A 26,834-nucleotide genomic window follows, 5' to 3' on the forward strand; every position below is an offset into this window, starting at 1 on the left:
TTTAGTAAATACTTTAAAACTTTCATGTACACAAGACTCACGTGAGAAATTAGAATATAGATTCCAGGGCCCTCTTTCCAAAGATTCTAATTTTTCTCCGGGCTTTACAGGAGAAAGACTCTCTTTGCTCTCTTTACTCTGTTATGCCCTGGCCAATGGATTTCCCCTCTTAGGCAAGTAGAATCTCACTCTCTAAAGGCAGTTCAGCATGAGGCTCAGTTCAGAAACAGGACACAGAGCCTCTGTGCTCTACAGTGTTCTTCCTTTTCCCATTAGTAACCCTGAAAAATTCAGAATACCAATGCAAGCATGTCATAGAAAAAAATAACAGCACTTGGCTATTTTCTGTCTAGTGTTGGGTTAAAGGAGCAAGGTTTTGTCTACAAAATTTTAGTGAGACTTGGTCCAGACCTGTACAAGCAACATGGAAATCTAGTCTGGAAAGCCAAGCCAGGTATTCAATCAAGATGGCCATTATTTTACTGTGTCCTTAGTTCCCCTGTAGTAGGTGTCTGGATGAGATTCAAAATGTTAGTCACCTTTGACACATTAACACTGATTCTTTGCAAACAAGTATTTTGTTTCCTCACAAAAATCTCCTTGCTCCTGTCACCAAAGAAAATAAACTATCAGCTTGCCTCATGGCTTATGCATTTATTTTACTTGGATAAAAGGACTGAACACTTTTCATTAACCAACTTAAGAGAAAAAGGAACTCAACCATAACTACTTCTTGTTTAGACCAGAAATTAAAAAGATGGAAAAGGGGCTGGAATGCTGGAGGGAGACCCAAGTGCATGGCAAAGCCACAATGTGTCCAGAGACTGCTACAACAGTATCACTAAAAAATTAAGGACAAGGTGCTGCATTTCTTAATTTAGCACAGAGGAAATGCTTTTGCAAACACACATGTTTAATGTTGGCCATTAGTGGTAGGCAACTGAGTAACAATACATTTTGCATTTATATAGTTATTACAAAGTGACTTCTCTCCTCCAATTAGTCTTTATAAAATCTCTGAGAAGTAAACGTTCTTTTCCAGAATTTAATACACACAGAACTTATTTTCTCAAAGTTGCTCATAGGACTGACAGATTTGAGGCATGAAACTATTTTTAGGCTTCACAAAAGCACATGATTTAATACCCCAATTGGGCTATTCAGAAATGGATGTGGCAGAGTGAGATGTGGTCACTAACATCCATGACTAATAAGCTCAGCTGGTTCGGGTCTTTCCCATCTCCTTCTCTCTCACCCTCCTTCCATTAATTAATCACCCAGTTTAGTCATGTTAACTCTTTCATAGTTCTTTACTCCTTTCCTCCATTATCAGCAGTGTCCAAATTCATCCTAGACTCCTGGACATTTACCAAATGTCTCCTGATATTCTCACAACTGCGTTGTTTCTTTGCACCTGGGTTTCTCTCTGCTTGAGATGACTTTCTTCCTTCCTTGTCCACTTACAAACTTTAGAAAATGACTTAATTCCTTCTTTGTCTATCCATAAATCTCTTCTCATCCCTCTCTATTTTGTAGGTAGAACTTTTCCCAGAAAGGATAAACTTTCACCACAGACACTGGGTAATATCAATTTCCCAAAGGTTTTCAACTTGTAACCAAAATACGGGTCCTAATGTCTGTAGCCAGGAATCCGCAAAACCCACATGAAAATGTGATGAACCATGGAAGACCTAAGGCTGTGTTTTTTTATCGTTACAACTGAATATACCCTGGAGCTTAAGTATGCTTGTCTTCACATTGTTGCATGGCCATTTTTATTTATATGTTGTTGAACTTGAAACCTGTCCAATATGACATGACATACACTTATGGTCAAAAGGTGATCAATAAATCATGCAAAAGATTATAATCTTCTCAAAAGCCAGAGGGGAAATAGACTTCTTCAAGGAAGCAGTTCTTTAGTTTATGAAAAGTAAATAAATAAACATTCCCACCATACCAAGGATTCCCATGCACAAGTCAACAGTGGTTGTGATGGACCTATTTCTGCTGCTTGATGGCCCTGTCACATGGTGATACTCACAAGCTGTTCCTGTGTTACAACTGCTAAGCCACAAAGCCACATGCAACCAAAAACTCTCCTAGATCTCTGCAGACAAAAGATGAGAATACCATATCAATGAGTCTCTTATTAACCCTCAGTAAATAAACACCTGTAGTCTCTTCCTTTTCATGGTTCCCAGTAGCTTTCAACATCACCCTCCATCAGTCAATAAGCTACAAAAATGTTGGCATTTGTATAAAAGAAAACAGAACCTTGTAACCACCAAGTGTGACTAATAGTGGAAAATGCATTCACTGACAGAAAGAGTTCACTATGCTACTTAAAATAAAAGATCAAAATCTCATGAGAGTAACAGTAGTGTAACTACTTCATACAGTCCCCGGGGTTTTGAAGATACCAAATCAAAATGAGATGCAAACATATATGAAATAAGCAGTACTATCAAAACATTAAAATTGTCTTTCTCCATCCCAGATAAATCATGCTGACATTCATAAATTACAGCTAAGGAGAGAAACCCGAGCACTGAGTCACTATCACACCTCTATCGGAACATCAGAAGTGCTGGCAACACCCATCATATTATAGGGTGCTAAATCCAGACACACTATTAAAAATAGACATTCTAATAGAAGTCACTCTGTCCTCATATCTGATAATTCTAAATTAATAACAATTTTTTTCTGGACTCAACTACTACTTGATTTGGGACACTCCTCCTCTTTTTAGCATTTCCTACCAACCCCATCCCTTCCAGCTCCCTTCCTTCTTCACTGAAACCCAGAAACAAAGCAGAGAAAGAGACTGTGATACCGGGAAGTTTACAGATCTCATCTTTCAGAAAGACAAAATGGCTTGTCAGGTTGGCGAGTCTATTTTTGGCTTAGGTTTCTCCTTATCTTGGAGTTTCTCATGAAATTTTATCTTATTATGAGAAAAAAAATTCAAAAAAGGGCTGTTTTCTATTATTTTATTTCTTATGGGAGAGACTTAAATCAATAGAGAAGATATTAGGAAAGTAAAAAGTACATAGTAATGTTGTATTGTTTACTTTTTAAATTTTCTATTTTCATTCCAGTAGACTTAATAAGGTGTTATGTTAGTTTCAGATGTACAATACAGTGATTCAACAATTCTATACAACACCCAGTACTCATCACAACAAGTGCACTCCCTGATCTCCATCACCTATTCTGCCCACTTCCCCTCTGGTAACTAACCATCAGTTTTCTCTCTATAGTTATGAGTCTGTTTCTTGGTCTCTCTCTCTCTCTCTCTCTCTCTCTCTCTCTCTCTCTTCCTCCCTCCCTCCCTTCCTCCCTCTCTCTCTGTCTCCCTCCCTGTCCTTTGATCATTTGTTTCTTAAATTCCATAAATGAGTGAAATCACATGGTATTTTGTGTTGTTTACTTTTTTTAATGTTTATTTATTTTTGGGAGAGAGAGAGAGAGAGAGACAGAGCATGAGCATGAGCAGAGGAGGGGCAGAGAGAAAGGGAGACACAGAATCTGAGGCAGGCCCCAGGCTCTGAGCTGTCAGCACAGAGAGTAACGCAAGGCTCAAACTCAGGAACCACAGGATCATGACCTGAGTTAAAGTCGGATGCTTAACCAACTGAGCCACCCAGGCACCCCATGTATTGTTTACTTTTTATTTTCAACGTTTTTTTTTTTTTATTTATTTTTGGGACAGAGAGAGACAGAGCATGAACGGGGGAGGGGCAGAGAGAGAGGGAGACACAGAATCGGAAACAGGCTCCAGGCTCCGAGCCATCAGCCCAGAGCCTGACGCGGGGCTCGAACTCACGGACCGTGAGATCATGACCTGGCTGAAGTCGGACGCTTAACCGACTGCGCCACCCAGGCGCCCCTGTTTACTTTTTAATTGCCATCTCCTTTCAACTTCATCCTCCCCTGAGGGACTGACTCCTTCCAATGGAGGAATAACTTCCTATTCCTTACCGTGCATATACATCTTAAGTGCCCACATATCTAGTGGTCTAGAAAATGCAGTATGATGCAGAGACCACAAGGGAGCCATGGTACACAGGTAATAACCACCACAACAGCAATAACGTTTAGTGAATGCTTACTATGTGCCAAGGATGTTTCTAAGCACCACTATCTATTAGCTCATTTAAATTTTACAACAACCACATAAAGGAGTTCTATTTTGGTTTTCATTTTCCAGAAAAAGAAACTACTACCAACTGAGATTAAGTAGCTCGACCAAGAACCACAGAGCTGGTAGAGCAGGATCAGAACCTGAGTGAGCAATCCAGAGTCTACATACTCTGAGCTACTGTAATATTCAGTTTCCCAAAGAGGGGAGAGAATTCAAAGTGCATATGATAAAAGTTTTAGGTAAAGAACATTAATGTGTTGTTAATTGCATCTAAAGTTAACTGGATGTAAACAAGGGTGGGAAAGGCAGGGAGGAAGCCTGAATATTAGGGATTAACTGGAATTCAGTGCTATCTCAGCCATTTAACATTGGCTAAACACAATGACAAAAAAAAATGCCCTGGACTTCTGGGGTTTTTTGCTTGTTTGTTTGTCTGTTTGGGGTTTTGTTTTATTGTTTTTGTTTTTCTATCAGATGCAAGCTGTGGTACATACCTATAATGACAACAGGTATGTGCAATAGAAAAAAGTCCTCCTTGTCTTTTGAATGTCTCTTATGCAGAATTGGCCAGGAACGATACAGTATTTTCAGTAATGTTAGAAATAGGGAGTAGGGTTATAAAATTGTACTGTATAAAAAATCAGCCTGCACAACCTGAGGCTGATTCAATTTTCAGGGTAGACTTAAAGAAAAAGAATCAGGGAATGTGGAGCTGGGGAAATTGCAAAAGAACTAGAACAATAACTGTGAGGGTTAATTTAAGAGGCTGAAATGATGCTATAAATAGCAGCCATTTACACTAGTTCCTGACCAAATTCTAGCAAAAACTCAAAAAGTTAAAATTTTCAAATATAATGACATGCAGTTTCCATGGGATTTTACATTTTCCTAATTGTGGGCAGCATTCTTGCCCAAATTCTATAATAGCCAGAAAACCTATTAGAAATATGATGCTTCTTTTTCATGTTGGTAACAAAGAAGGTATCAAAATTAGTCTAGTAAAGAAAACACATTGGCTAGTAGATTACTTGCTTACTTACTCAAATATTCAGATAAAGAGGACATCTCCAGAGTTTTCCTTGTAGACCACAGTGTTTCAAGTCTATCTTCCAAGGCAAAAGAAAAACAGTTGTACACAAGTAGTGTACTTTAGTTAGGAAATTTGTTTTTCACAGAGATATGGGCTAGTAATTCTGAAAGTGCTTTATGTGTAATTGAAGGATTTGTGATTGAGCATATCTAACACCTAGATCTTGGTTTCTAAATACCATTCTTCAATAAAAGAAATCTGGGCTCCTTGAATGTCTGATTCAAGGGCTGGATCAGAAAAAGTATAAGATTCACCTGGAGCATCTGAGAGTATAAAAGCACCTGGAGAAAATAAGAAGTGTGACGATGGTAATATGAAGAAAAGACACAAAATCCAACTTGAAAATCGGTCAAATGGCCAAATGTGGACAACAAAATAAATACCAGTTATAATGGATTATAACTCATAGAATAAAACAAAAATCCATGTGTCCATACTGATATCAATAAATAATTGAATAAGTAAATAAGTGAAGGACAAAGGAAAGCTCTTCCTTACAGAAGAATTTAATGTAGGAGTGAGGAAATAAAAAAAAAATCATTGGGCAAACATCTCAATGACAACTGTTTCTTTTTTTATGTTTATTTATTTTTGAGAGAGACACAGAGTGTGAACAAGGGAAGGGCAGAGAGAAAGGGAGACACAGAATCTGAAGCAGGCTCCAGGTTCAGAGCTGTCAGCACAGAGTCCAAAGTAGGGCTCAAACTCTCGAAATGTAAGATCATGACCTGAACCAAAGTTGGATGCTCAACTGCCTGAGCCACCCAGGTGCCCCATCAATGACAACTGTTTCAAGCAGGAATCATCAATGATTGATATCAATTGATATCAATATTGATATCAATTGATATCAATATTGATATCAATTGATATCAATCATCAATGATTGATAAAATGTGTGATTGAAAATATGATGAAAAAACTGGTCATTTATTTAGTCTCAAAGTATTCCCCCACAACATGCTTACGAATTACAAAAAGGATACTAGCAACTTAACAGTGGAGAAACTTGTCAGACTTAACTTAGGAACTGAAGTTAACATCATTAGTAATTAGACATCTTGACATCATTTGTTTCCTGATATGATGAGCTGAGAAAGGTATAGCATCATTCCATGGTACTTTTGCCAAAAATGCGTAACCTGAATTTAACCATCAGAAAACTCAAATCAAGAGACATTTTCCAAAACAACTGGTCACTATTCTTTGTCAATTCATGTAAGACAAAGAAAAATTGAAGAACTGGAGGAGACTAAAATGCAGGACAACTGAGCATATATGTGATTCCTGTTTATATCCAGGTCCAGAGAAAGGACATTGGTGGTACAACTGATGAAATTTAAATACCATCTATAGATTAGTTAATAGTGTTATACCAAAGTTAATTTCCTGGTTTTGATAAATTTAAGATCCTAACATTTAGAAAGGGTCAAATGAGAATTCTTTGTACTATCTTTTGCAAATTGTTATGCACGAAATTACTTCAACATAAAAAGTTAAAAAGTAAAATACAAATTTTAAAATGTCCCATGATATTAAGTGGTAACTCTCTTGAATAATTCTCAGTAACAATAACTAACTTTTGTATCATGAAATGCTTTCAGTTATATTATCTCATTTTATCATTATCTCCATTTTACAAAATAATTCAGGTGACTTGCCAATCCTAGTGAATGTTAGAACTTACTCTCACATCTAGAGGGTTTTGAACAAACCAATGTAATATTTGGAAATCAACTGCTTATCCGGTTTTACATTTCTACAAAAGCTTAATGGGGGTGGGAATAGAAAGGAGTTAATAATAATAGGTATACAACAGTTCATTAAGAAGTTTGGGACAAAGTGTAATATCTAGTGCATGGATTCAACCCAAAGGAAACAAAAACAATGATCAATGCAGTACATCCTAGAAATGTGTAACTGAAGAAGAAAGAGGACCAGATAAATACCCTGAACAATAATAATGAGAAGGAATATGGGAAGAAAACAGGAAACTGATATGGTAAGATTCCAGGGTGACAAATAAAGCAAAGAAAGAAAAGGAATGAAAATGGAAGAAAGACAAAAGAAAGAGAAAGGTGGTCAGAGAAAGGACTGAAGCAAGGCATTGAGCTTACAAGAGGAAAGGGCTGTTGATGTGGGTCTGTCACCTGCTCAATATAGCTTCAAATTCACTAGAAACTTCTAGTGGCTGAAACTTCTAAGGGAACTTCAGGTTCATTATTCTGAAGTGGCATTAGGGACTCCCAGAGGTATTGAAGGCTGTCATCACATGACAAAATCCTTGGTCTACTGGTTGACAATGTACTCTGGCAAATGTCTTCCTTGAACCAAGAAGCAAGTGTACATTCATGGTCAAAGTATAGATGAAAACCACTGGTTCCAATACCCCAATAAGTAGCTAATCCACTCAGAATCCCTCTTAAGACCCCTGCCCAGGATCACTGTTCTCTTCAGTCTGGTTTCCAGACAGCCATGTGGGTGTGAACAGGCTCCAGGAGTCCTGGTGATTTCTAGATAGCACTTGAACTGAAATAGAGCCTGACTGACTTATTAATATCAAACAAGAAAAAAAAGTCACAGAAGAGAAAGTGGCCATTAATAGCAAAAGAGATATGTTTCCATTACTTATTTTTGTAGTCATAATTTATGACTCTGATATTTATAGTCAAACACACACACAAGAAGAAGAGAGAACAGAACAGTTATTTTCCTAAAGGCTTGCTTTAAATGGAAGAAATATACCATACTAGCCACTAATGAACTAAAAAATAAACAATTATAATCTAAAAAGTCATTAATTATGAAAATATTATCAACTTAAAATTAGTCTAAGAAAGCATTATTTTTTTTAACATTTTATTTATTTTTGAGACAGGGAGAGACAGAGCATGAACAGGGGAGGGTCAGAGAGAGAGGGAGACACAGAATCTGAAACAGGCTCCAGGCTCCGAGCTGTCAGCACAGAGCCCGACGCGGGGCTCAAACTCACGGACCGCAAGATCATGACCTGAGCCGAAGTCGGTCACTCAACCGACTGAGCCACCCAGGCGCCCCATAAGAAAGCATTATTTTTATGTGATAAAGTGAAAGGCATTTAATATCATGCCCAATTTAGTCAAATCTTTGAAGAGAATAAAGCAAGATAATAGGATAATTGATCAACTCAGAATACCAAGTCTTGCACTAACTCTTATAAATACCATTCACAAATGAAAAAAATAAAAGTCAATCATGCTTGAATATCAGAAAAGTGTTAACATAAACACACCTATTAATAAAAGGCAAATTGTAGGCTACAGAAAGAAGAACTTGTGTTGGACTAAAAATAAAGATTAAATAAAGATTAAATTTGATAAAGATTAAAACATCTGAGATTCAAACTTATATCAGATGGTCTCTATGGGAAAAATTTATTAATATAAATGAATTAAAAAATTCACCATACAATAATGAAGAATTTTAAGGTATCATGTCACATAAGTTCTATTTTGAAAAAAAAAATGTTTTCAAATAAGTGGGTCAACTCCTAGTTAGTGGCCACTTGTTTCCCATAAACAGAGCACTACACTCAGACCACAGAGGTATATACATCATTCTAATAGGAGTCGGGGCTGCCAGTTTAATAGCTTTCCAAAAGCTGCCAAACAAATATTCTATGTCTAAACTGCTTACTACAATTCTTAATAGTCAAAAAATACTAGTATTTCCCTGCCTCTGATTAAAATAAACTACAGCATCAAATTCAGTCTCTCAGAAAGCAGGCAGGTAGACTGATTTCTATGTGAATGTATTCTAAAGAGAATTCTCTGGAAACTTAACAATAGAATAACAGGAAGTTGCAAGGTAAAGGAACTACCATCTCAAAAAAACTAGCTAATACCTTTGTTTCAAATCAAAGCTCAGATTTAAGATAAAAATTTAACTTGATCCATCTGAAATAAGTTACCAGAGGCTTTTGCTGCCCGTTCCCAAGTCTGTAAACACAGTCCTAATTATTCTGGTTACAATTTATGAGTCAAAATTGGTATCAGGAATCAATCTCCCATCCCTTAAGCAGTCATAGGATCTGTTCCCTGATGACCTTGACAAACAGTAGCAGCACCAGCTGTAACTCAGCATATCGCTGACTACTAAGAAATATTACCGGCAATTTCAGTACATTCCGCCTTAACATCACACATGTGTTTACTTATTCTCTCTTTATGCCTCCCCTCCATGCCCACCCTCTCCAGGCTCGTGGTAAGACGGCCTTTACATATCATTTATGCTTTCTGAATTATTTTTGCATTTCACATTAATAATACAACTCATTAATGATACCATACACTAATTGCTTGGCATTTCCACAAAATAGTGCAATATAATTTTATTTTCTGTAAGGGCTCTTTCTAAGACATTAACAAAACCTTTATTACATCAAACAAACAGAAAACAGCAGCAAAAGTATGCCACTATTATTATTTCCACGCATTTGGTCAGAGTGTCATCAGCTAAATTAATAAGAACTAACCCTCATAAGCCACCACTGTGCCATTCTTGCTTGAAAATACATATATTAGAAGCAAACTCCCAGATGGAACACCACTGAGCCACATGCAAACGTGTGAAGGAAGTCTAAGCATTTAGTGTTCTCTCTTTTGAGATACAGAAGTAAGCCCATTTTTCTGAGATCACATCCTACACTCTTCAGAAATGCCTGCAACACTGCATGGGGCAGCACGCTCTGGCCTCCCACGGCTCAGCGGCACAAAGATCTCACCTGCTCCCAATGAGAAGTCTGCCACAACCAGCTGAGCCATGTGCTGAATAGCCAACTTGCTCTATTTGTCCAACCTTATTTCAGAAAGGAATCCCTCAGAGCCTTCAAGCCCTGGGCCCAGACTCATGTCAGGGAAGCTAAGGATACTCCCTGGAATGTTCCACAAATTAAACAGTAGACGATGGGATCACAAACAGAGAGATAATAAAAGCACAGCACAGAAAGGACGCTCCCTGTTTCTCAGCTTTATACAGTAGTTGCCATGAGCTGAAGCCTCTTTTCCCCCCTCTTCCATTTTCTCACTCACCTTCAATGATTTACTTGACTCAGTAAGGCATTGCTTAAAGAGATAAACCAGTTTTGTTGTTGTTGTTGTTAAATTTTGTTTTTGTTTTTTGCATGAAATCCTTTATTTAATACCATCAGGCTTACTTGTTTCATTGTTTTCAGAAATATGAACAGCATAATATAAGAATGTACAATTGTAGTGTGGCTTGAAGACTGAATTAATGAAAATCCAGTGTGTTGAGAACGTTCATATCATATGGGTTCAACATAACTAATATTATTGCAAGGAATTAGCTTTAAAATGTAACTAAAACCAGGAAATATTATACCTTGATTTTAATATGGTGTATTTTTCATCTGTCTTTAGGGTTAATCTATTCTCAGTAAAAATGCTTAATATTTTAGTTACAGATTCACTTGTTCTTTTCTCAGCCATAATTCCTCACCTGAATAATTAAGCACCAAAAATCATGAGTGACTATTTTCTCAATATTGCCAGATGGTACTTAACTAGTGCCTCTCCAGTTGTGGAGCAGAGAAGGTAATTCATCATACCCATTGGCCGTCTTAGGCTAGGATTTGTAATTATTTGTCTTAGGGAACTCAGGGTCAAGGAGGCCTCTGAGGAATAGGGCAGTGGGGTAGGAAAACCAGTCACCAAACTCAAGAGCCTGGTCTGCCTTGTCCTGACTCTGTACTCTGGGTAGACCACAAATCACTTACATCACTTTGACCCTATTTTCCATATTGAAAGATTGGGGTAAGATGGTTATTGCTAATTTCTAAGTGGACTTTTGTTCTGATGTCCAAAAAATTCATTCTAAGGGGAATGTAGTGTATAACTTTTGTTAATTACGGAGGCCTAGCATAGATACTGAATATGAAAGATTAGCAAAAAGGGTTTTCTTTTAATTCTGTAGTTCTTTGTCCTGAAATCTAAATTTTTACCAAATTTATATGAAAAGAAAAGTTATACATTTCAAATTCATTTCCCTTTCCCCCTTCTCCCACAGCAGTATTAAGGCCCAGATTCACCAAAGGAAGGAAAAACAGGGGTTCCCTTTCATTCCTGGAAAATAACAAGTTGGCTTTGGTTTGCTAGACAACAGTTTTACCCATCCAATACCTTCTATACTCACAGTATCTAAGATCTGAATATAAGCAATAGTTTTAAGTAAATTTAAATTTACTTAAATTTAGGTAAATTAAATTAAAGTAAATTAAAGTAAATTAAAGTAAATTTAAAATTAAATGATCACATTAACAAACCAAGGACTTGACAAGCTCAAGATAGAAGAGAAAAATAATTTTAATTTAATAAACTAATCCTGTGATTTAAGTGACTGCAAAGCAAAGTGACTAGGGTTCTTGGGGTGGCCTTGGATGAGTCACTCTTGCTAAATGAATTCTATCCTTAACCTGACCTGGAATATGCGAAGGCCAACCCACATGCAGAAGAGGCCAGAGGGGAACAAGAAGTACTCACTTCACTCATCATCATGCATAGAGCTATTAGGCAAGTGGTATTTCCCATTATAGAGAATCAAATCTACGCATTTAATGTCTTATCAGAACATTTATTTGGACACAAGAAATGTCTACTTATATTGAATGGAAACTTCTATAAGCCATTTCCTTGAAAATATGGCTATCATCAGGCAACTAGTAACTTCATAGTCAAAGGAACTATTCCTAGTATGTTTTCAAGTTATATTTGCACACTGTACTAACGGAGCTGAGATTTTTACTGCTTTTCTTACTGCATCGTCAATATATAGTGCATGGAGCTGGAGGCTATTCTCTCCCATGCATCATAAAAACACCAGTTGTCATCTAAGAATAGATGCATTTGTGTTACTAACACAACAGAAAATATATACCACTTCATTTCTAATTTCCCAGATTACTTTATAAAAATATGGAATTAAAACTACATCTTTAAACTTCATTAGCTAGTTCCCAATGGGGGTGTTCTTACAATTCAGGGAGGGAAGCTTCCTTGTAGTGAGGAATTGTCAAAACCTATTACAAGATGTGTGGCACTCTTGATCCCTGGGCACTAAATGCCAGTTCACCCAGTCATTGTGATGACCAAGAACACCCTCATGTATTTTCACCCTCATGCCCAGTGAGTGGCATCACCTGTGCTCCCAAACCCAAAGCTGATGAAAACTAGCCCACTGATACATGAAATGTGTCAAGGAAAGGTCAAGTTAACTTTGTCATGTTATTTATAAGCCTTCTTTTTTTTTTTTGAGCCTTGCTAATATATATACATAACCATAGTCTTACCAAAATTGTTCAAAAGGAACACATGACCATTTAGAAACACAGACTTTTTCAAGGTTGGAACAATCTTATAAAGTATGTAATCCAAACCCCCTATTGTATAGAGAAGGAAACTAAGGTTCAGAAAAACTATATGATTTGCCTGAGTTCACAGATGCTAATTAATACCAGAAAGAGGAGACAGCCCACAACCTCCCTGCCTTCTTCCCATTCCATTCTTCTCCAACCACAGAATGCAAAGCAGAGAAGGATCTTTGGAAATGCCTCTTACGTTACTGTTAATATGAAATTTCACCTGTGGTGATCCAGAAGGTACACTTTTGTTTTTCCTTACACTTTTTGTCTTGAAAAATATTTTCATATACCACTAAAAACTTAGAAATGTTAATACGCATGTATTCATTAAAAAACTGCTTTCTGAAAATCCAAGGGAAAAAATTTAATACACTTTTAAAAATCCAAAGGACTATTTAAAAAATTTGTCAAAGAAAGTCTTCAAGACTTTTCTAGTCAATTTGGATGCTGTGTCTTCAAAGAGTATATTTTTAAGTCTTAAAGTAAATAGACCCTCCAACCCCAAACCAAATACAACAATAAATTACATTAAACACAATAATCAACAAATAGTCATCAGTGCAATAGTAGCTGCTGTCTCTTTACAGTAATGGAATACAATAATAAATAAATATCTTAAACACCTTCACTGTTCCCTTTGAGGGGAAAAAATATTTCGGTGAAAAAATCGATATCATTTCTGTTTTTACCAAAAAGATTTTTTATCTTCACTATTAGTTTTACGTTAACTAGATTGTCAATGTCTTTTTGCCTGCATGTGCTTTTCAAAATAAATATCTCCATTACTAAAATATTGAGTGCAGTTTTTTATGAGTTCTTAATTTAATTCCTAATTCTGCAGCTGTTGAGGCATCTGGTCTATTATCAGTAAAATGTTTCAAATTAAACACAACTTAGATATTCAGGCTCAGGGCTACTCACAGGAATTTTAACTTTTTATCTTGTAGTGCTAGAAGAAAGTACAGGATCTAAATATTCAATGTCCTTCTACATATAAACTAATTGATGTCTATGGGACTTGAGCACCTGCACTGTGAGCAGGCAGTGTAGAAAAAACTGGGGAAATGGCTACAGAAAACAAAAATCACACAAGATGGCATTCTGTGAAGAATTTAAATCTTTAGTCAATATAACACATGTACTCTTAAATACTCTTAAATAATTTATATATGTGTATATATATGTGTATATATATATATATGTATATATATGTATGTATATATATATGTGTGTGTGTGTGTATGTATATATATATATATATATATATATATATATATAGCCTTATCTAATTTTTTCATGAATTCCAAATGCCATATTTGAGTACATAATTGCCCTTAATCACCTGGAGGGCTTGTTAAACCAAATGAATGGGCAAGGGTGGGGCCCAGTAATTTGCATTTCTAACAAATTCCCAAGTGAAACTGATGCTACTGGCTCCTGGACCACACTTTGAAAAATGCTACTTGAAAAGATTTTTTTAAAACACTTTTTTTGGACAGTTAATAATCAGAAATATATTTTTTTCCTTTGTACCCAGTATGCAAAATGCACATACACACAAAACAGAATTAAGACATATGAATCAATTCTTACTTTTACTATATACAATGAATCCTGACTCTTCCCCCATTCTATTCCATTCTCTTCTATTCCTTTTCATTTAAAAAGAAACATTGGTCATGAACCATTAACTTGATTGTATGAACACAGCTTGAAAAATCCTGCTCAGGACTCTCATGTTCATCATTTAATTTAATAATAGTAACTGTTGACATGCATTGATACTTACCAGGTGCCAGGTACCCTTCCAGTCTCTTTACAATCACTGCTCACTTCATAAATTAAAAACCCATAATAACATTATGAAGTAGGTATTATTAAATGCCCATATTCACAGAGAGGAAATTTGTGGTTCAGGGGTATTAATGTAACTTGCCCAAGGTCACAAGATTTGTGCGTATCAGAGCCATGATGGAACACAAGCCTAATTCCAGAGCATACTGGTAAAGATTGCTCCCTTGGAGTGAGATATTTTAGATCTAAATCCCAGATCTACTACTTAGTTGTAGTGATTGTGATGTTACTAAGCCTCTCCAAGTTTCAGTTTTTGCATCTATAAAAGAGGGATAATAATAGGGCCTCCTCATGTGGGAGCTGTGAGGATTAAAGAAGATGATGACCCATCACAAGTGCTTGGCATAACTAAGCACATAGTAAGGCTTCGGTAATTGTTATATTTTATTAGACAGAGACAGAATTCTCTGTTGCCACACCATACACGGCCTCCCTTCTCCTGGCTTCTAGTTCCCAGTGCTGTCTCTGGAGTTGCCTTTCCTCCTAATTCCTCAGCTTTTGAGAATACCAAGTTATCCTATGACCTTGCTCCTGCCCTTCTCCCATCCACTTTCTCTGCCAGCTCCATCTGTTGTGCAGAAGCTCTCAGAACTCCTGTCCCAGACAATTCCGTGTGGCTTCCACCTAACTCTAAGCACCAAAAACCAACGCTCCACCATGGAACCTGCCAACTTGAAAGTAACTCCAAAGATACAGAAAAGTTATTCCATGATGAAATTGTAAGTTGTTACCAAAAAAATGAAGTATTTAATCAGCAAATCATAACTGTGAGAAGGCTGAGGCTTTTTGTGTACCCCATAATGCCTTTATATAAAATCATGAACATTGCATTGACTATTTCGTATAACAATTAAACTATAAATGGGATTCTAGAACCAAAATGAACTATGAAGGTGGCATTCACATAGCTAAATTCTAGATTTATGAAATTAAGTGCAACAAGATAACATCATGCTCTTTTGACTTCTCTGACTCATCTTTTCTTGCTACAAATTCCTTCATATGAGAAATTTTTAAGCCATTGTTTGGAAAACACATGAAACAATCAAAGATGACTCCTCAAGAAGGATGGAGAATTCCCTTTTGTAGGCATCTTTACAAACAAGACTGAGATGAATTCCAACCATTCCTGTAGTAAATGTCCTTCCTTGGGAAAGATTGGCTTGCAAATGACTCCCCCTATTGCTCATTTCACTTACTTGTGACCAGTGAGTACTACCACCACCAACTCAACTTTTCTCCCCTTCTCAGTAGCTACCTCCAACAACATTATCCTTTCCTGCTATATTTCAGCTTTCCTAAATTGGGTTTCCAATCCTCAGACCAAGGACCACTTGCACATTCTCATTCTTCCACTCCAGGTATTTGCTCACAGAGTTCCCTGGGGCATATGTCCCATATATGAGAATTAAATAATGGGGATAGATCACTTAAGTCCCATGAATCATACCTTTTCTATTTACTTCTTACCAGAAAATAATCTCTGATTAGGCTGATCACAACAGATTGAGTTACGAGTCTGAGGTTGCTGGATTCTTTTCTCACAGGAGAACCAAGATAGTGGTAACTCATCCCAGCCCCTTCCCACCCACCCCTTCCACTTATCAGCACAAGAATATTGTCACCTGAAAGAGCCATAAGAGACTTCCAAGGCCAGTTCATGGATATCAGGTTGAGACCAGGGTCCTTACTATATGCCAAACTCATAAAACACACAGACTTTTATGATTTTAAAATTAATAATTGAAGAGAAAAGGACCAAGAGGAAGGTACCATTGTAAATAGAGCAGGCTATCTGGATTTAGGTAGACATAGTTTTGGTTCTTGACTCTACTGCTTCTGTGTTACTTTAGGTGAGCTTGTTTATCTCTCCAAGTGTAAACTTTCTCATGCAATGGGACTACTAATATCTGAATTAGATAGAACAGATATTACTGCTGGAATTACTAATTACTTCTAACTACTTCTAGAATTACAAGTCATATATGTAAAAACATCTCATGGAATGTTTGGTACTTGGTAGGTACTTAATTCATTAGAGTGATTATCATTATGTGAGTCTGTGAGACTCAAAGAGAGAAAAAAAAATTCAGGACGAAATCAGAGCTATTTTTACATCTTAAGAAATTTGAAAAATTACTTTGTTTCTGAAAACTCAATATGATAGGCAGAAAACGACCCTAGGTATAGGGTATAAGCCTCGATTTACTGATAGATTTCATTTGTAACAAAAAGAAAGTTTTCACTTCTGTTTCTCAGAAATATCCCTAAGGGCACTCTTCCATACATTTGTGATACGTGTATTGAAAAGAACTCACATGTTTGGTCTTAAATATCTATTTTCAAAATTATTCATATGACTCCTAAGTTTTTCAAGAAATGTAACATTTGGGGCAAGTCTATTTTATTCATCAGGAGTATAAAAACAGTACCTAGAATGTTTTTAGGAACCACACAGACACACACACACACACACACACACACACACACACACACAAGGATCTGGAAAAATTATTGGCTCCCAATTACTACACTGAAGTTACAAAATAGAGATTTATAAATATTTAACTACAAGTCTAAAAAGAGTAATACGCGCACACACGCGCACACGCACACACACACACACACACACAAGGAAGGTAATTCAATCTATTTCCATAATGGATTTGAGTTAACTTAGTTAAAGGGTATGGGTATGATAGGTGCATAAAAATAAGGCCAGAAGGATGCAAACTGTGTCATAAGAAGATTGACCAGGGTACAACTGAGCATCAAAGTTTGTTCTGATTTTCTTGTTACATTAGGTGAGCTTCTTGGGTGACAAGCCAACATGAGAAACATGGTGATTTCTTACTCTCTTTTCTTCTAACAAAAGAAACAACACTAGCTAATCAGAAGAGCAATACTTTTTAAAGCAGTAAAAGCAAAAACTAATTTATGGAGATCCTTATCTAAAGACTATGGGAATACATAACAAAAAGTGCCAAAATATTTTCCATGCAGCCTCTTTTATGCTGACTCTCAGTGAAAAGAAATAGAATGCTACATTAAAGGACTGTGTGATGAAGACAACCTAACCAAAAGGTGTTGTAATGTGAGTGGGACAGGTAAACTTCTGGTCATATGCTTTGATAAAAATAGAGAGCGTGGAAGATTTCGAGTAGAAATAAAGTAGACTATTACTCTGAAATACCAATGTTTGCTCTTTCAGTCTTCTCAGATATACTATATAAAGAACAACTTGACCTTAAGGTCCCTGGCTGGTGCCTAAAACACAAGCATTATGCATTCTTGATTGAAAAATGATCCCTGTGCTAAACAGAAGAAGTATGCAAGTGACAGAGGTATCACTGCTCTGAAAATGAAGTAAGCCAATTTGTAGTTCGGCTGAAATGGAGAACAACCCCCTTCTACATGTCAGGCAGCAGAAATAACTGTAGAATAGGAATTTTTTTCAAAAGGAAACACTGGATTTGCCAAAGTGTGCAAATGAGATGAAAAGAAATTTAATAAAAAATCAGTAACATGAAAAAAGATGCCCCTCTGAATTTCCTCCTCTCCAGCCACCTCCACATTCTCCTTTAATTAAATCCAACTTCCTTCAGGCACTAGCACTCAAGATAATTATTAAATAGCCAAAATTAGTATTTCTATTTTGTTTGATTAATTAAAATTATTGCCCATCTACAGGCAACAGAATCTCCAAATTTAACTCTATTATTACTCCTCACAGCCAAATCCAGGACCTCCCACTGGGATTTGATCGATTACAGATTTCATAGTACAATATAAAAAACAACTGTGAAAAATGTGTATCTATTATAAGTGTTTCTATTACCTTTAAACTCAAGAGTACTTTGTGATTTTCAAAAGAAAAAGATGATTCCAAGTAGTTTTTCATTTTGTTTTGCTTTTGCTTTATAATTTCAAAAGCACAAATTTCATCTATTATAGAATTAAATAGGCATGTGTGGGCAGGTCTAGAAAGTGAATTATGTTTGTTGCATTGTTACTTTTGGAAAGTAAACTCTGAGTCCAAATAGATATTTTTCAAATGGGACCTTTGGGGAAAAAATTATCTGCATAAATCGGAGTCCACTAGTACTTTATTCATTCATAACTTTGCTTGCCCATTTATTAAGGAAACATTAACATGTGTCTACTATATGTTTCAGTCATTGGGCTGGACACTAGGATACAAGTGGGTCCCCCACCACCAATATACCTATAAAGGAACACACTATAGCTGGTTGGTAGTAATGTTTCAAAAATAAAAATTATTTTAAAAACTATTGAAAGCATGTTCGAAACACCACGGAAGCAGACAAGATGAAATGATGAATTATTTCTACATAGAATTGCGTAAATTCTCCCAAAGGAAGTTCCAGTTGAAATGGACCACCAAGAATCAAGTGGGACTTTCCAGGCAAAGGGAATTCCTGGAGAAAGGAGATCCATTAGCAAAAAAAAAAATCAAAAGTGTGAACAATGAGGAGCCATTGTGCAGGAAGGAGAAGCTAAAAAGGAAGGGTTTTGAAAAGCTTTTAGTCACTATATTGAAGAGTTTAAAGTTAATGTTGTAGGTTGTTGGGATCCTGGGATCCATCAAAGGTTTTAGAATAAGGGATTGACACAATTAGATTTGCCCTTTATAAAGGTTAATTGTAGCATTGCCACAGTTCAGTGTAGATGCTGCTTTAAAGCACATATGTAGACAATAACCTCTGAAAACTGAACATTCCTTGAATCTCACCAGAACAATTTCCCCACGTCCAAATGTGCTTTTACTTAGCCGCTGAAACCATCATAATCTTATAAAGTTTGAGTCTGAGTAATGAAGACAGATGGGTCACCATTTCCAGACTCAATCTGAGGCTCCAACTCTTCACATGAAGAGCATTAACTTCATGGCTAAGTTGACTATTTACAATTTTATTTTTAAATACTTTTTCCATCTGGGAGAAATCTTAATCCTTCAGCCATGGATTAAAGAATAAACAAGCATCTTTGGATTTTAAATCTCTTATGCTTTTTTTCTCAGTAAAATATGACCATTGTAGAAAGGATGCCCCAGGTTCTTGTTATTGTTAACCTCCTCCATACCCATGTGTGACTAATTGAGGGGCTGTCCCTTCCACTGGACTCCAAGGTGAGGCTCTAGCCACCTTCTCCCTCTTGTTTTTCCAAAACACTCACCGTTACCAAAACTTGACACATGGCAGAAAGAAGCGATCAGCATTATGTAAGCTCAACTCATAGGAAAAGAACCCTTTACCACCTGCCTGAAAATGCCACAGGAAAATAACTACAGGTAAGTAAGATGGTCCTACAGCACTGCAAACACTAAAAACAGAAACAAAATCCATGGTCTGGATTTTGCAGCAGCTCTGCCTGCTTTTAGCCCTATGAAACCAACCCGGACACTAATAGAGCCAGAAAGAAAATGCACTTAAATGGGCCAGTAGGTCACAACAAAACTACTAAGGGCACTGTTGGTAAACACTAAATAGTCTTTGGCCAAGACAGCAAAGTAATCAGACTCAAACCACTTATTACCACCTGTTGCACATTCTTTACCCTTCCTGCCCTTTCCCTTAACCCCTAAACTCCATCCTAGAGAGTCCAAGATCACACAGTAAATGAAGCCATGACCAGTAAAAATTCCCAGAGCTTTGGCCATTACTATACCAAGCAAAACCTGAAAAGATTTCACTGGAGATTTAAGCTCAGAACACTTTTTCACTTTTATACTTAAATGTACCATTCTTGTCTGGAAGGGTACAGTGCTATTTGTTCTGCAGTGATTTTTTTTTTCTTGAGAACTTAGTTCTTCCTCACTTATTATCAAGTTTTATTTTCAAAACGGTTCAAATTCACCAGTATATACAGCCCAAAAGAACACTACTGAGAGACCATCCACCTCTCAATTCCAAATCCCTATGATTAAGTAATAAAACAAAATAATACAGTTGAAAGCCAAAGACAGACTGAGTTTCAACAGCCTTTCAGATGTAGAAAAAAATTACAGAATCTCCTTCCTTTTATCAGACTATTGTATATTCCTTACACATACCTCAAACTAAATTCCAGATCTGAAAAACTCATAGTTTATCCCTTATTCCCACTGAAAGGTCTTCCACCAAGAACATATCTCCTCTGAGTGGAAGGAGAATGTTATTTACTTTAAAGTTTTGTCAATATCTCGGTCTTCCAAGATGTCTAAGGTGACTTCTCTGACAAGTCAGTAATGGATCTAAAGAACAGATTTCTTGACTTGCTACCTGAAGGTCAAGCACTCAAGAAAGACAAAAAGGGGAATTGTATTATTAGGCTCTCTTAGAAGTTGAAATGTCCCCAGAGAAGAGGAAGTATTAAGAAATTTAAAAGGGAGAGCGAGATCTTAACAAGTCTGATGTGGCTTTATACTTGTTTTCTGGCTTTTTCTAATATATTAATTCCCTGCGTTTTATGATGCCCAACTTAATACCAACATCCATTCTTGCCCTTAAGGGTTGGTTTTCAGTTCTAATTAAAATCAGGGGACAGATTGTTTGTATTTAATCTGTCTGTCCATCTTCTTCTCAGTAATTGAGTAAAGCTCTTAACTGTACTGTAAATATCCCTGGATTTCAATTAATTTGTCTTCTTTAGTAGACACAGCAACACATATTGTTTTACTTATGGATATGCAAACGCCTTACAACTTTTTTATTTAAAATACCCAGCATGATTTATTTCCTTTTTTAAGAAAGAGATCAAATGATGATGTCTTGCTAAGGTTTAAAAAAAAAAAAAAAAGAATAACAAAAGCTATGATAGAAAGAGAAATAGTTTGGAGATTATCTTTTAATTCGAATGAATTAAAGAAACATTTAATTCATATTTTAACTACAAGGGAGTCTGGATTCCCTATTACTAGTTAGTATTGAAACCTAGTATCGCTAAGAAATATTATTCCAAGAGTAATATTATCTCCCCTTCTAATTGGTCAACTTAAAAAGAAATACAGTCTAAAGTATTTTTTAATGAGAATAAACTATATATTTATATTTCAGAGAGGATGGATACATCTTCAGAAAGTTTTTAAAAAATCTAGATTGTTTTGGGTGGCTTAAAATTCACCAAAGATTCCCTATCATTTTATGTTTGCAATAAAAGTGTTCATTATTAAAACCTACCTCTGTATGCCTGTTATCTAGGAAACTCTCATAAGACACTAGGGGAAACAAACGGGAGGCGCGGTGGGAGAAGGAAGGATGGATAGCAAGGGAGCTGAACTGCACAGTTTTTATTAATTCCATCTATTTTTACGACAGAAATACATACTACCATTTACGTCTTTTCTTCCTTTTAAAAATAAGAACATTGTTTCTCAACACACACACAAGCGCGACTGCCCCGAGCGCGCGCGCGCGCGCACACACACACACACACACTGCACCAGCATGGGATTCCGGCGATCCCTCCTCGCCCCCCTCCTCGCCCCCAGCAGCCCCCTCCCAGTCGCAGGCAGCTGTGCCGGCAGCCCCCGAGCGCCGCCTCGGCTATCTCAGCCTCCCGCGGTGGCCCCGGCGCGCACCCCCGCGCAGCGTCACCTACCCCGCTCGGAGCACTCGATGGACACGGGACTGCGGCTGCTCTGGAGGGAAAGGCTCCCAGGACGAGCCGAAGGAAAGGGAAAAGAAAAAAGAGAGGAGGGAAAGCTACTTTACTTCCCACAAGGGGACGTGCTGTGCCCCATGCACTTGGTTGCTCAGCAGCTGTGGTTTCAGAGGAAATACACAGCGGCCGAAAGAGCTGCAGCTGGGGTGGAAAGTTGTGGGTGTTTCCCCCCACCACTGCCCACGTCTCGATCCTCTCCTGTCCCCGCAGCAGTCCTGACAGCTCCCCGGGCCTTGGAGACCCTCCGGAGTCCCGCCGGTTTCCCCCGGAGCTGGGCTGAGTTGCCACATGCACTTGAGAAATCCTAGCAGTTGCGCAAAGAGTCCCAGAAGTTAGAAAGAGTGATTGTGTGTGAATGTGTAAATATACAGTACAAGAGGCTGGAACAACTGAGCAGGGCCAACCCTCAGACGCAGCCCAGGGTTTCAGATTTCATTTGGCAACTGGCAGCTTTAGAAGATTCGAGCCGCACTACTGGGGAGTCAGGGAAGAACGGTGCCCTGGCCCTTGCGTCTCACCGCTAGGTTATCTCGTAGGCTGAGTAACACAGCCCGACGCCCGGTTCCCGCCCCCCCCCGCCCCCACCAGAGAGAGCCCACCCTGCCTCTGTCCCCCCGTAGCTGGCATTACTCGTTTCATTTCTTTCGTATCATAGATACGTATCGGTCACCAGATCTGGGACTCTGGGTGCGGAGAAGAATGAAAAATACTTGTCTCCTGCCTTCCAGGAGCCCTGCATTTCTTTGGCCAAACCCCACACATAGTAGGTTTCACCTACTTCCCTCAGCTCTCTCTGTAAAATCTTATTTCTCCAATCAGAATTACCTGAGTCTTTAAACCTGCATTCCTAGAAATGCTTATTTAGATGGATGCTTTCAGATCCTTGGAGAAATGGAAAGCATAATCACCTCCTTACCATGGTTTAAGAGCTCTCAGAATTGCACAGTATGAGAGAAGGGCCAGGGTAGTAAAATTTTGGCTGATGGAACCCCTTCTCTTCCCACCACCACCAAAAAATTTCTATTTCAAATCTAGATCTTACAATATAGGTTATCTGGAATGCCAGTATTATTATTTCAAAAAGCTTTATAAAGATCTCTGCTTTAGATTGCTTACAAATCATCATCAGATTTCTTTAAGACATAAAATAAAAGTGTTCTCATCAGAAATCTGCAGTGATATAGAAGAACATATGTGCAAATTTAGAAACACCAAAAATAAAAGGCTATGTAGACTCTTAGGTTTGTTTGTTTGTTTTTCTCTCTCTTTTATCTCTTCCTTGGAGTTTTTCTTCCTGGTGATCTGCCCCATCCCAACCTGATGCCCCGCTAAAAAATTGATTTTCTGGCTAGAGAATTCTCAGCCCTTTAATGAGTCAAATTAAGTTCTGCAGGGTGAGGAGGGGTTCTCTTTTGGCATTTCCTTTTTTAAAATGTGCTTGGAATTCCTAACCAGAAGCAAGGTAGCTTATTTTCTAATTGGTAGGAATAAATGACCTTTATCAACCCATATGGCTTTATGAGTTCCAGCTACATCCTGGCAGGTAAATGCCGATGGGCAGTTTTAGATGAAAGCTGAAAAACAATTAAATTAACCAAAATGAAATCTGCACACACTTGATGGACTCAAAAGCCTCAGGAAGACAAGTGTCAATAAGTATGATTCAAGATCGTGACATTTAAAGAAGACAAGGAAACTATCATGTCAGTAACCTATTTCAGGACCTAACAATTATTACCCCGAGCAATTTAGACTCAAGACAATACAAAATTGAGCTCAGGGTAGTTACTGGGTTAGTCCCTAATCCAAAAGGTTAAGACATGCCTCAGGACACAGCCTTATACTCAAACATTGCCCTTCTCATCTTCTGACTTCGGTCTCCATGCTTTCCATTTATCATCACTTCATTGACATGTGTGATGTATGTGATTATCTTAAGCTAGACAATACAACTGAAGGATAGGAAGATTTTCACCTGAGGATTAAGCACAGGGGAGTTATATCTACCAAAGCCCCACTCTTTCCCTCTCACTTCTCTACAGAAAGACAAGGGCACTGTATTCCTTTTCTAGAAAGCCTTAGGGATTTAGCAAAGGTCTTTGTTACTAGAGAGTATAACCCAGATTAGAAAACGCTTCTGTGGACTCAGACCATTATTCCTCTCTTACTTGTGGTTAATTGGGACTGGTAGACATCACTTATACAAACTGTAGGACTTTAAAGGAGAAATAAATTTTAGAGATGTAAAAGACTGTAACCAAAAGAGCCTGCTGATGTGACTGATCCAGACTCCAGGGAAGATGGTGTCTGTCATTCAATTCCCAGAGCATCAAGGGAGAACTTGCCCAGGGCATCACTTAAAGCTGAATTTTAGCAGTCAACTCAATTCTGAGTTAAAAGCATGCTTGTGATAAACTCCACAAAACCCACAAATGTTTCAAGGGCGAAGGATAACTTTCCTAAAGATTCCTAAGTCAGAAGAAGGATTCCTCAGAAGAAGGGTATATGAAAGTCAGTATAAAAGGCAGGCAGGGTTTGAGGGACCTCAGATTTACAAGGGAGAAGTGAAATACCTCCAGGACCAAGGGGATTTCAGGTACCTAAAAGTGCAATAGGAAGAGGAGAAAGAGGAGAAGGAGGAGAGAACGAAGATAATGGTCTCACTACACTTGGACAAGTTGGAGTATCAGTATTGCCAGAGTCAAGGACAAAGGAGTGTCCATAGACAGAGTCCCCTGGATACTGTTTCTGTCAGGCCGCTTTGATTGGAACTGACTTAGAGGAACCTCAACAAGAGTTTGCACAATCACGTTGTCTAATGTTTCAAATACCTGAGTCAAAAGGTACTATTAAACATACAAGGATGGGGTGCATCCGGGTGGCTCAGTCGGTTAAGCGTCCGACTTCGGCTCAGGTCATGATCTCGCGGTCCGTGAGTTCAAGCCCCGCATCGGGCTCTGTGCTGACAGCTCAAAGCCTGGAGCCTGTTTCGGATTCTGTGTCTCCCTCTCTCTCTGACCCTCCCCCGTTCATGCTCTGTCTCTCTCTGTCTCAAAAATAAATAAATGTTAAAAAAAAAATTTTTTTAAACATATAAGGATGGGGTGGGGGTAGGTGAAATAGGTGAAGTGAATCAAGAGGTACAAATTTCCAGTTATAAAATAAAACACATATAGATTAAAAACATGTTTTAGTATACTTTACTACTTTAAAATTTTCAGTTTTTCACCAGATTCCTTGCCAGATTCTTTGAAGACCTTAGCATAGAGTAATGTATTGTCATGTTACCCACTTGGCCATTAATATCAGATACTGGGACTCTTTAATTATGTTTTCTTTTGGGGAAAAATACATTCCTAAGAGGGCAAAAAACATAGTAACAAAACTGAATAGTCAACAACTGCCAAAATCCTAACATTTCCTTCAGGCTCTCACCAACAATGCAGAATTTGTGTGGGTACTGAAATATGCCAAGATCTGATTTCAGTATTAAGATAGAAGGCTGTGCTTTAAAACGCATCTATTTCAAAATGTCTGGTTTTGTGTTTTCATTTACTTGTAGAAGTTCCTTTTTGATAAAGTCCAGTTTTGTCTTAGCTAAATAAGGTTGGAAGAGACTGAGGGAGTTTCATGCCTACTGTCCCCAAAACTATGGATCACACAATTTAGGGAAAGGAGATGTATCATTACTATTAAAAATGGTGGGACCAAAGGAATCCAACTAAATCCCCATGAGCAAGATAATGAAGGAGATTACGAAAGAGAAGCACTACTGTGGCATTAGAGTCCTTCCTGCCTTTATAATTCCATCATAGGCCTTCTGTAAGTCAAGTCCATTAAAAGTGAAGCATGCTATATGCCTCTTTAGATCCTGAGTGGAGCATAGTACCAACCATCACTATTTAATTGGCATATTTTGGTGGTAGCCTGTGTCACACTCCATCATCCCTTAGGCTGCCAGATTAGATCATACCCAAAACAACAACAACAGAAAAAAAAAAAAAAAACGTATTAAATTGATTAAATTGATTAAATTTATTTTCAAAATAATATTTTCTGGTTTCTTGCCTAATTACAAAATTAATATATATTAACTCATGAAACTAGTAGCCACAAAGAAGCATAGAAAGAAGAAATTAAAAATTGCTATGATATCACCATTCAGAGATAAGTATTGTTAACATTTTTAATATGTCTAACTGATTCTTCACTGCTTTGTATGCACCTATCTTATGTAACAGTTTGAATCATATTACTTACCAAAGTAAAGTTCTTTTTGCCTGGGCCATAAATTCAAACCTCATTTTCCAATTAAAATGGTTTTCTTCAATACTGTTTAGACCTAGACCCAGGAGTGTACTGGATTCTATTAAAGAACTAAACTCTCCCTTCCAAGAAATGCAGATGCCCCATGCCCAGTCAGCTCCCACAAAAATCTCATTATACTTTTAGTGGCCATTTCTAAATCTCTCACTTACTATTCTAGAGTTTCCTTGTGTTGCTGACTCAATTTCTCTAAAATAGCCTGCATTTTCCCATCATTCACATCTCTGCTCACCACATCATCTCCTTTCTCTACTCACCCATGAGTACAGGCATCCATGTACATGCATGTGCACACACACATACACACACACTCATACCATGCATACTCCTATCACACA

General features: G+C 37.5%; 1 protein-coding gene across 2 annotated transcripts in view; it reads right to left on the reverse strand.

The window, feature by feature from the left end:
• Nucleotides 1–26,834, reverse strand: part of ARHGAP24 (Rho GTPase activating protein 24) — a 671,369-nt gene that overhangs the window by 491,129 nt on the left and 153,406 nt on the right. Inside the window, exon 1 of one of the 2 annotated variants that reach the window (XM_058719596.1) lies at nucleotides 22,108–22,508. The exons of the other annotated variant lie outside the window; for it this stretch is intronic. The gene's annotated coding sequence lies outside the window, so the exon portion shown is untranslated. Of the gene's footprint in view, nucleotides 1–22,107; nucleotides 22,509–26,834 lie in introns of those variants that run through there. 2 annotated transcript variants of the gene reach the window in all.

This window comes from Neofelis nebulosa, chromosome 3 (assembly GCF_028018385.1).
Source record: "Neofelis nebulosa isolate mNeoNeb1 chromosome 3, mNeoNeb1.pri, whole genome shotgun sequence".
Taxonomy (NCBI): Eukaryota; Metazoa; Chordata; class Mammalia; order Carnivora; family Felidae; genus Neofelis; species Neofelis nebulosa.